Source organism: Grampus griseus (assembly GCF_964374135.1).
Source record: "Grampus griseus genome assembly, chromosome: 3".
In the NCBI taxonomy this organism is placed as follows: Eukaryota; Metazoa; Chordata; class Mammalia; order Artiodactyla; family Delphinidae; genus Grampus; species Grampus griseus.
Window position 1 is genome coordinate 10,547,722 of NC_139019.1, and position 10,842 is coordinate 10,558,563.

Here is a 10,842-nt window from a genome sequence, read left to right on the forward strand (position 1 = left end):
GCATGTGTTCTGTTGACCAAGATGTCATTAGTTGTAAGCTCCTCTATGCCTGTTTAAACTTAGAATTAAAAAGACTTGGAAGAAGATTCTCTTTTCTTCTCATTGATGATTCTCCACTGTCTCTTCTCTGGAAACACGTTTTTTCACATGGGTGGATCATTACTGAATGTGTAAGTCACATATGCATGATTTAATATCCAATTTTCTCATGAAATCATGACTTAGCAATGTTTGGGGCAGAGGTAAGCAAGTATATACAAAGGTTTAAGAAGTAAAGATTTTTAGTAAAGTGTGTTGTGAAATTTACACAAGAAGACAAGTGATGAAAAGTGATAACAACCCAGTGGGTAAAATGCATCAGGTGGAGCTAGCTATCAGCATAGCTGAAAGAATTTTGCTTTTATCTTCTACATGATCAAATTTATGAGAATATTTTGAACACATTGTTCTAAGATTGTTGTCAGTTACTGCACTCTTTTTTTCCTGAAAGTAACTCCTTTGTTACCTTCTCATGTAATTCATGGGAATTAAAATGAAGAAATAATATGTTTAAAATCCATCATATTTTAAAAAATTTTAAATCAAATATAGTTTTATATTCCACTCCCCTCTGAAATAGAGCTAGATAATTTTGGTTGCTTGTTATGTTTTTATTTTTCTGATATTTTTCTGATATATTGGAGAAATACTAGAATATACTAGAAATCTAATTTTTTATAATTAATGAATCCTGTCTTACTATAATTTGGAAATATCAAAAGCCAGATCAGATGTTGAATACTACAATTATGAACAATATAATAATTTAATATAATGATTTCAGCTAACTGAGGACATAAGTCATGCCTTATCTGTTTTTGCAGCTTAAAAATATAATATGATGCCTGCCAACCCTTAAGAGACCTGTAAATAGAGAATAAGTTAAAAAACAAACCAATAACCAAAAAGAATTAATGCATTATCTTAGATCTGTGATCATTTTTTTTACATTTTATAAATTTCATAGAGCATCTCAAACACCAATTTATCAAGATATTGAAATATAGGACTTCTTAAGAGAAAATTAAAATGGTACTGCACCTATTTTATTTCAGCATCTAAGACCTACTGTAAAGAAATTAGTTCTTCTAGCAAATTTTCTTTTACAGGGAATATTAATATTGCGGAGTTATAAAGTGTTTTCTCTTATAGAAGCACCAACTATAGCTAAGCTTTCAAAGTTTATTTTATTTAGTATTTAATTAAAATCCAAATTAAAGGCTATATTAAAATTAAAAGCTATACTAAATACACTGTGTTAAATACAAGAGTAACAATAGTAATAGTAGAGCAATAGTAACACAATACACTATGAAACATTTGCTCTTAATATTCAATAGGCATATAAATTATTTTTCTTGTTTTAAATAAATATGTAGACAGTTTTAGTCATTAGGGAAAATTTTCCTATGAGCCAATATAGATGAGATATAAATGACATTACATTTAAAATAATAATTGATCATGGATACCTTTTAGACCCATAGTTATCAGAGAAAGGTATGAATGAATACAAAGAGACAAGTTGGAAAGCCACTGTAGGAATCCAAAGCACATATGTTTTTCACTTGGTACTTACGGTTCAGATGAAAAATAAATGAGATGATATGAAGGTTTTTCCAGAGAAAGATATAGCGAGATCTACTGATTGGCTATGAGAAGAATACTTCCAAGTTTTTGGCTTAAACAAGTAGATGATTAATGGTATCATATACTGGAAAATATGGTGTGCAGGTTAAAACCTGAATGCTTACAGCATGGGGTAGCACAATTTTAGTTTTTAAAAAACTTGCTCTCTCACCTTCTCGCTTTCAAGATGACCAAGAAAAGAAGGAATAATGGTCATGCCAGAAAGGGCCGCGGCCACATGCAGCCTATTCACAGCACCAACTCCGCCCGAAGCGTGCCCAAGGATAAGGCCATTAAGAAGTTCGTTGTTCGGCACATTGTAGAGGCTGCAGCTGTCAGAGCATTTCTGAAACAAGTGTTTTCAATGCCTATGTGCTTCCCAAGCTGTATGTGAATCTGCATTACTGCGTGAGTTGTGCCATTCACAGCAAGGTAGTCAGGAATCATTCTCGGGAAGTGCGGAAGAACCGAAGACCTCCACCTCAATTTAGACCTTCTGGTGCTGCCCCACGACCTCCACCAAAGCCCATGCAAGGAGCTAAGTCCTTAAATACTAAAGAAATACTGTCCCCTGGGGAGACAGTAAAAAAGAAATTATACTTAAAAAAAAAACCTTCAAAAATGATTTAACATTGTAACAGATCTTGATGAATGAGTAGAATAGTTCTTACTAAAATAAATTTTCAATAGATGTAGAATTCTGAATTGACATTTGCTTTCAACACTTAATGTTATTTATTTTTTTGTATAGATTCTGAAGGAAAAAAGCAGGATATAATTCTTACCTTTGTTCATTTTTATATAATGTAATATTTTCCTCTAGATGCCTCTGAGATTGTCTCTTTGTGTTTTGTTTACAGGAGTTTGAATATGATATGCTTGAGTGTTTTGTTTTTATTTTGTTTTGGAATTTATCCTGCCTTCTGTTGTCAGATTTTAGAATCATTGTTTTGCTCCCTGGTGTCTCTGGTATTAATTATGGAAACTTCTTATTTCATATTTACGAAAATATTTTTGATGCCCTGTACTTTTCTCTCTTCTTTTAAATTCAAGTTATTTATGTGTTAGAGTGCTTAATATTGTCACTCAACTTTTTGATATTCTGTTGCACTTTTTCTTTCAATAGTAAATCTCTCTGCTTTATGTTACATTTGGATAATTTTTAGACTTATCTCCGAGTTCATATATTCATGGCAGTTGTGCCATGTCTGCTAAGCAATGGAAGGTATTATTCATTTCTCTTACTTTGTTTTATGTTTCTAGCAGTACCATTGGCTTTTATAATTTTTATCTCTCTGTACTTTATTATTTCTCTGATCTTAATTGTTGTCCACTTTTTATGATAGAACCTTTAACATATTAATCAGTTATTTTAAATTCTCTCTCAGATTGTTCCGAAATCTGTGTCCTGTTTCAGTCTAGTTCTAGTGATTGTTTTGCCCTTTGTGAGTGTGTTGTCTTTTTTGTTTTGCTTTTTCTTGTGTGCTTTGAGTTTTTTGTTGAGCATAAGACATCTTGTCTAGGACTGTAGAAACTGAGGTAAATAAATGTTATTCCAGGAACCTATACTTTGTAGTATTTTGTTCTCTAGTTTATTTTTATTCCTTGTGAAGTGTTATAGTTCATGTGTTGGATCTTCTTGCCTATAGTTGATATTTGTCACTTTCTCTTAAATAATTTTATCTCACTCATTTTTTTAAATTTTATTTTTTACTTAACATTTCTCTTAAAGCATTACATTATCTTTTTTCTAGTAACTCATTTGTTTTGCTTTATTACTTTATTATTCATTTCTAAAATAATTTTTAATTTTATAATTCTAAATCTAATCCTTGATATCTGTCACCTTATTTATGTTTTTCTAAAATTTGATTTCCTTTTTTCTTTCATTTTGTAGGGAAGGGGACTGTTTGTTTGCTATCCAGTTAATCAAATTTTTTTGTTTGCTCAACTTCATTTTTTTTCCTCATCTTCTGGATGATTAAAAACTATGCCATCAACATCTTTCCAGATTTAATTCATGTACTGATATTTTGTGCTTAGAGATCAGAAGAATTAATATTGTTAAAATGTTCATACTTCCTAAACTGATCTGTAGATTCAATGGGATCCATATAAATTTCTGGTATTTTTCACAGAAATAGGAAAAACAATCCTAAAATTTGTATGGAACCACAAATGAATCTCAATATAGCCAGAGTAATCCTGAGAAAGAACAAAGCTAGAGCTAACACATGTCCTGATCTCAAACTATATTACAAAGCTATAATGATCATACTAGTGTTGTACTGACATAAAAATAGACACATAAACCAATGGAACAGAATTGAGAGCCTAGAAATAAACCATCACTTACATGGTCAACTAATATTTGACAAAGGAGTCAAGAACACTCAGTGGGGAAATTATGGTTTCTTCAATAAATGGCATTGTGAATAACTACAGGCAGCAAAATGAAACAGGACCCCTATTTTACACTGCACACAAAAATTAACTCTAAATAGATTAAATATGTAATGTAAAATCTGAAATTGTACAACTCCTAGAATAAAACACAGAGAAAAAGCTTTTTGGCATTGGCCTTGGCAACACGTTTCTGACTATGACACCAAAAGCATAAGCAACAAAAGCAAAAATCAGCAAGTGGGACTATATCAAACTAAAAACTTCTGCACAGCAAAAGAAACAATCATCAACAAAATTCCTACCTATGGAATGGGGAAAATTATTTGAGAAAACATCTATCTAATGAGGTATTAATAACCAGAATATAGAAGAAACCCATACAACTCAGTTAAAAAGAACAAACAGAAAAACACTCTGATTTAAAAATGGACAGAGGAGCTAACTAGACATTTTTCCAAAGAAAACATACAATGGCCAAGAGATACATGAAAATAACACTAATCATCAGGGAAATGCAAACCAAAACTACAATGAAATATCACCTCACACTTATTAGAATGGCTATTATAAAAAAGAGAAGAGACAAAAAGTGTTAGTGAGACTATGGAGAAAAGGAAACCCCTGTACACTGTTGGGGACATGTAAGTAGGTACAGCCACTATGGAAAACAGTATGGAAAAAAAAAAAAATAGAACTAGCATATGATTTAGAAATCCCACTGCTGGGCATATATAGAAAGGAAATAAAATCATTATCTTGATGAGATACTTGCACTCCCACATTCATGGCAGCATTGTTTATCAGAGCCAAGATATAAAAACAACTGTGTCCATTGGCAGGTGAATGAATAAAGGAAATGTGGGATATATTTACATATATTCATCTCTATATCTATATTTACCACATTGTGTATACATACACATTTATACAATGAAATTTAGAGTGGAATATTATTCAGTCATGATAAAGCAGGAAATACTGCCATTTGTGACCTTTGCAACAACATGAATGGACCCTGAGGGCATTATGCAAAGTGAAATAAGTCAGCCAGAGAAAGAGAAATACTGCATGATCTCAATTACATGTAGACTCTAAAAAACAAACAAACGAAAAACAATCAAAACTGAACTCAGAAAAACAGAGGATAGAATGGTGGTTGCCAGGGGCTAAGGGAGAGGGAGAAATGAGATGTTGGTCAAAGGTTGCAAACTTCCAGTTATAAGATCCATAAGTTCTAGGAATTTAATGTATAGTATAGTTAATGACAGTAGACAATAGTTAATGACACTCTATTATATACTTGAAAGTTATTAAGAGTAGATCTTAAAAGTTTTAAGCACACACAAAATTTAGGAAATTATGTATGGTAATGAAAGTTTAACTAACTCTATTGTAATCATTTCACAACATAAGAATGTATCAAAGCATCACATTGTACACCTTAAAGGTACACAATGTTATGTGTCAATTATATCACAATAAAGCTGGGGAGACGGTAAAGTTTACATTTCTCTTCCACATTTTCATCATGGAATATATCCATCTCTCTTAAATAAACCACATTCTATGCATAATTATAACTCATTTTTACTTGTTCTCCATTTTTCATTTATCAAGGCTAAAGGAAATCAGACTTTAATTTTCAAGGAAACATTGTATTTAAAGAAAAATAAGCCTTTATTCATCATGTGTTATAATTTATCTCTGTCATTGCAAAAAATTATACCTTTCAATACCTTACAAAAAAGTTATGGAGAAATTAGAAATTGCAAAAGGAAGCTAACAAATTGCAGATGAAATTAAAAATTGCAATATTTTTATGTGATTACAAAAAATCTAATTTTGTTGCATTTTCTTCTATTTTTCTAAGAAATTAAGTTAATTTAATTAGGAAAAATGTGTAATTAAATACTCATATTGCCTCATAAACAGGACTTGATAGGATTATTTCCCCAGCAGCAAGAATGTGATAACATTAATACAATTCAATAGTTGATTATTGCTATCTCCACTTTAATTTTAATGGTACAGATCTTTGCTTTAAATTTAATTTGTATCAATTTTTCCATTTTTTACTCATTAAGAGTGTGTTTCTGCTCTTGGGTTCTGTTTTTCTAAGTTTACTTTCTTAAAAATAGTCCATTTAACAAACACAGTAAGTTTATGAAATCTTTGAACATAAACAATAATGAAAATATTAAAATTGCTGAAAAGACTGTGTTCAGTTTAGAATCAAGTAAGACTTCCATACTTTGAACAAAATACCTCTTTGGAATAACTACACTATTATTATAAATGTCTTCACCTTGTAACATTTTGTTTTTATATCTAGGTATTAAATAGCCCACTAGTGTCTCTGTTGCATGAATATGTAAGAACAGCGTAAACACTCCCATAAAACAACAACAACGGCTGGGTTTCCAGTTTGTTTCAAATAAACTTTGAAAACAGATAGTCATATATCTATGCTTAGTGACTTTTATTTTGAAACCATTCTATTGATCAGTTTTTTGTACATTTTAACTTGGAAAAGATTCTTTTCAGTAGTTTGGAGTCACTCAGTAAAAAATAATCAACCTTGATTAACTGAATGATAATGGCAGTCTTGGAGACATCCTGCTTTGTGACTACAAGGTGAATTTGTAATTAATGAGGACAAATTTTAATAGTCATCACCAAGATAAGCAGTACATACTGAAGTGCAGAGGCCCAGACACCAATTGTAGATTTCCCTAAGCTTCTCTACTCTGATCTCACTACTTCTCTCCTTTGAGGTTCCCTATCAAGGTCTTGTCAGTCTCCCATTCTGTTCATCACTCTAAGTTTTCTAAAAGTTTATTTAAGTTCTCTATTGTTGGTACCAAATTGAGATGTCTTCAAGACTGGATTTGAGTCCCTATTAATCTCTATTTATCTTCATTTGCATTAGGCAAAGAAACTTACCTTCAAAATATTGACTGAAAAAAATAATTTAAATAATTGAGAAATGTTTGATTGGATATATGATATTTGCCATACATTTGCTTCTGAAATTTAATAGATTTAAAAACAAGGGTAAGAATACAGTATTCAACTGAAAGATAATAGTGATAAATCAACATTTACTTACCATCTGTTACTATGCTTGTCGCTATAAGTGATTCAAAATATAACATTTAATCCTTCCTCAAAATACTAATTTTCTAGGCAGGAAGATAATATATACCCATACAAGGTCAGCTGATATAATAATGTTACTAGTTTATACATAATAAATATCTAACTAACATGTGACTTTAAGTGTTACAGAGTTTTGAGTAAAGAAGAGTCTACTATACTTTTAAAAATTTTAAGTCATTGTTATTAAGACATATTTTTCAATTGTCAACATAACCATTTACAGAGGAATAGAAAGAACTTCTAAATTCTCAGCTTTCAAAGTTTGTTTTGTATTTTATTTTCTACAAAATGCCTAAGAAAGTGTCTTTCAATAGTATTGAAAACTTCTAGAAATGTAAGTGATGAATAATCAAAACAAAGCTTTTAAAACAAGAATAAAGATAGACAACATAGAAGTTGCCATTTCTAATTGTTCTTCCACTCCAAGTTTGGTGCTAGAAAAAAATATGCTTACAAGGACTATTCTTATTAGTGTCAATGTTATTATTTAAATAAGATGTTAGGGAATAATAAATCAATCTGTTATGTTTCCTTATTTTCATATATCAGAAATAACTTCATAATGGTGTAGTGATTTAGAGCACTAATTATGCAGCTAGACTGCTGAGTTCAAAATTGAGCTTTACTATGTACTACCTGTGTCACTTTGGGTGAATCATTTAACCTCTCTGCGTCATGGTTTCCTCATCTTTAATAATAGTGTCTATCTCTAGGGTTGTTGAGAAATTTAATGAGTTAATATATGAAAGTGCTTGGAAGATTGTGTGACTGACAATAAATGTTTTTTAGTTTGGGTTAAAAAGTTAAACTGATTACTGATTTTTTTCCTACTAATATAGCTGAAACATTTTTAGTGCTAAATACATAGCAATTATATAGAAAAGTATTTCTTTAGAAAATGCCATATTAATTCACAATTATTTGGCATTTACTAGTCTTACTAGGAATTATATCATGAAGTTATTTTAATTTCACTGAAGTATGTAGTAAACATACTATGTCTAGTATTTATTCCCGACTGTTGGTCATTTAAGGTATTTCAAATTTTACAATATTATAAGTAGTGTTTCAATAAAGAAGCATTTATATTTAAACATTTCTAAATAGTCCCTAGTATTTCCTTTTCCAAAATTCATAGACAGAGAATTGCTGAGAGAGGACCATTTTATAATTCATATAGGTTTTCGAATCATCTTTTACAGACCATGTATCATATCTTTTCTTTCTTCCTTCCTTTCCTTCTCCTTCTTCTCCACACCCTCCCCATCCTCCTCCTACTTCTTTTCCTCCTTCCTCTCTCTCTCTCTCTTTATGTTTTCCTCTCTCTTTCAAGAGGATGAATTACTTGTATAAAAATTGAACGCATGCCAGATTCTTACTAACTGGAGTATATTTAATCTAAATAGAATTCAGTTTTGTTCTTATGGTCAGCTTTTCTAGAGAGCAACTTTTATATGAAACTAAAATCATCATTAGATTAGACAGCTATTATATGGCTACTGGTCTGAAAAGTAAAACAACTAGAATAGAAAAGTCTTCATTATTTAGCGAAGAGGAGAAACTATTTCTCACAATAATATTTCAGAGGTAATGAAAAGTAAACCAAGAACTCTTGAATGCTAAAGAGATGCCAAAAATCAAAAGTGATTCCTCTGGGCAATATGTCACACATAGTAGATTGTTTCACAAAAGTCACAAAAGAAAAAAATGAATGTAAATTCCATATGGGATTCAGAAAATTATCTCAAGATTTGTATATACATTACCATACACCAATTAAAGAATCACCAGAACCCGACATGTTTTTCAAAATATCATAATAAAATTATGATTGAACATGCTGTTCAGATGCTTAAAATATTTTTAAAGGACAGAGTTTACCTTTAATACATATAACAAAGGTAGTATGTATAACAAGTGTAGTGTAACAAAGTGGACAATAATAAGGTCATATATCAAATTAAAAATAATAGGTAGACTATTTTACCCAGAGTGAAATACTCAAATGCATAGAAAATGATTCTCCGTTTGACAATTTCAGTGACAAAATGACACTAGGATATAATTTTCCAGGAATTAAATAGAAAGTGAAGTGAAGTCTCATTATCTATAAAACCATACAGGTTATGACAGGCAGTGTAACAATTCAATAGTTGAGACTGTCTGTTAAAAAATATTTGAGAACCTGAAAGGGGAAAAATTCAAGAGATAATATCTGAACCCTAATGTGTCCATTTTCTTCACTTGGAAATTGAACAAAATGCCTAGAATGACATATGCTCACAATTTGAATTATATTTATTTTGAGGAATTGTAGGTACCATATAATGTATCTTAAGTAGACTATGATTTTAAAAAATAGCAAAATGAATAAAAGTCTGAGTTAAGAAAATGAGCTATAAAAAGTGATGATTAAATAGGACAATTTACCAGAATCATAAATATGAGTGAAAAAATATACAAAAATAAGATCCATCAATAAATTTCTCCCCCAAGGAAAACTAACTTTTAATTAATGAACAGGAGAGTGTATCTTTGTTTAAATCATTTTCAATCTCACAACCTCAGGGATATGCTGGGAGAATGTTTCTGTATAGACTTGGGAGAATGTTTTTGCATGGAATTTTCCAGCTTCTTTACCCTATTTCTGAACTAGAGAGTAATAGTGGGTGTATATACATGTGTATATGTGTATTTTAATCTAGATTCCTCTAGGAAAAGAATGGTACTAAGTCTGAAATGAAAGTTCTGTCAAGCAGAGCAAAATTATTAACAAAAAATAATACACAAAGAAAAAAATAGGAAAATCATTTATAAAAATTTCAAAACAGCTTTATTTGGAAATATAAACAGACTCAGAGTTGCAAGAATTATAGAATATTTTCAGAGCCCTATTAAAGGCATAAGACCATGTACTTACTACAGTAAATGTCAGCTTACTTTTCAAATTAAACTAATATTTAAGAGTGGTAGCTGAAAGCAGGCCATGGAGACTTAAATTATACGGCCTTATGGTAAATAATAAATTCAATACATCTGATTATTTGTAAAGCTTTCTGAGATTTATAGGTTTTATGAAACAGCTAGTTACATCAAATTGACAGAAGAATCTGTTCATGTAAAACTACTTAAATAATTTAGTTTTCAATGTTATATAATTTTTTACTTGGAAAAAGAAGTCTCTGCATTAGAATTTTAAGTATTTGAATTAAATCACCATTAACAATTGAGTTTTTCCCCCTAAGTTGTTCAAAAATACACTGGGGGGAAAATACCATAAAATGTACGTGGGTGAGAGATAAAAGATTTTGTATTAGTTTCCAACTTAAGAAACATTGCCTCATTAGCAAACTTTAGCAGCATAGAAATTCACAAATATAAAGCTGAATAATCAGCCTGAATGTCTGGTGGTTGCATTCAGGACTCTCCTTTATTATCCAAATAAAGGAAGATGAAAACACTGTTGGGGGGAAGATGAAATGAGTTCACTTCTGTAAAGTTGAAGTATTCCCAACATGTAGTAAACACCAATAAGTGTTTGCTTTTATAATTAATGTTTTATGTATTATAATACTACAGAGATTTCAGAAAAAATGTTTAGAGCATGGA

General features: G+C 30.5%; 1 pseudogene across 1 annotated transcript; it reads left to right on the forward strand.

Moving 5' to 3' along the window:
• Nucleotides 1-1,855: 1,855 nt before the first annotated feature.
• Nucleotides 1,856-2,298, forward strand: LOC309820956 (small ribosomal subunit protein eS26-like; annotated as a pseudogene). The gene has a single exon. The product of its transcript is annotated as a small ribosomal subunit protein eS26-like (transcript).
• The last annotated feature ends 8,544 nt before the right edge of the window (nucleotides 2,299-10,842 follow it).